The 1,273-nt window shown below is 32.1% G+C and overlaps 1 pseudogene; it reads right to left on the bottom strand.

Moving 5' to 3' along the window:
* Nucleotides 1–903: 903 nt before the first annotated feature.
* LOC112395934 (uncharacterized) lies at nt 904–1,063 on the bottom strand (annotated as a pseudogene).
* Between the last annotated feature and the right edge of the window lie 210 nt (nt 1,064–1,273).

Genomic DNA, 1,273 nt, shown 5'->3' with positions numbered 1-1,273 from the left:
TGTTACTCTAACTATCCAGAGTCAATTATTCTAGATTGATATAAAAGATGTATCAGTTTCCAGAAGTCTGAAAGTTACTTTATCTTTATAGACAGGCTCAGAAATGTATGAAAAAAGCAAACTTTACTGTTGTTGAAGCTGATTCCCATTACTTTTTTTCTATAAAACTTAACTTCTGTTTCTAATCACCATGCTTTTGCTCATGATAGATAATCTATCTAGTGTGGATTAGTTTTCCCTTGTCTTTTAATGGATTAGTCTTTCCCTTCTTTCATTGTTGTTTTGCACTCTACACCAGCTACTGACCAGGATAGCTTCAATCTTATCAACATTATTATAGAACACTTCTCGCCCTCCCCTATTTTGAATAGGTATTCTGCTCCTAGAATCAAAAACTTCCTTTCTTCTGGTTCCCTCACACTTATTTAAATAGTTGCTGAACATCCCACATTATTCTGTCCATTAGCCCAATTATGACTACACTTTATATTCATCCAGATTGGAGTCACATCATTGTACATTAAAACTTTAGGAACCTTGCCATTTTGGTCACGTTTCACTGAACTAGTCTCCAATACAGAATCCATTTTATCATTCACATTCCTGTTTATATACATACACAAACACACATACATATAGAGAGAATATGTTATATATACACATTTAAATATTAATATTTTTCTAAAAAGTAAGTATGTTCAAAGAATAATTTGGAAAATATAGACTGCACAATGAAGATTTTTTCAAAGTTCCAAATCCAACCACACAAATATAACAACTATTAACATTTTTAATGTTTTTATTTTTGATAGTAGAGTCTTATTTTTTTTCCAGAGCATACAGAAAAGGTATCAAAATGTACTACTGGACAATTATATTTTTAAAAGAAGTTTAAGTAATCTAAATGAGTCTAATACATATACCTATATGCAATGGAAATGTTCTAGGGACTGGTAAAGTCTGTGCAAACTAAGTTATAAAGATAATTTTTGTTTACACAAGTTGACAGGAGTATCTCCAACCTCTTCTCCACTTGATCTTAGCCAAAAGGCCGAGAAGCGATCTCTCCAACCTCTTCTCTATCAATCTTGCCACATTCTATCAGAACCAATGCTTGCTTAAAGAAATCTATGAGTTTAATGTTAACTTGTTATAGTAAACCCACTGACTTGAGCGGGGGGTGGGGGGGAAGATGAAGCAAACAAAATATTTTCATATTTGCCTTAGAATATGTTCTTGTACTTTGATTTTCTAAAATGCATGTGTTAATATG

The sequence above is a fragment of the Neophocaena asiaeorientalis genome, unplaced genomic scaffold (assembly GCF_003031525.2).
Source record: "Neophocaena asiaeorientalis asiaeorientalis breed wild unplaced genomic scaffold, Neophocaena_asiaeorientalis_V1.1 scaffold42, whole genome shotgun sequence".
Lineage (NCBI taxonomy): Eukaryota > Metazoa > Chordata > Mammalia > Artiodactyla > Phocoenidae > Neophocaena > Neophocaena asiaeorientalis.
Note: the sequence above shows the minus strand (reverse complement) of the source record. Positions and strands in the feature narration are given on the sequence as shown.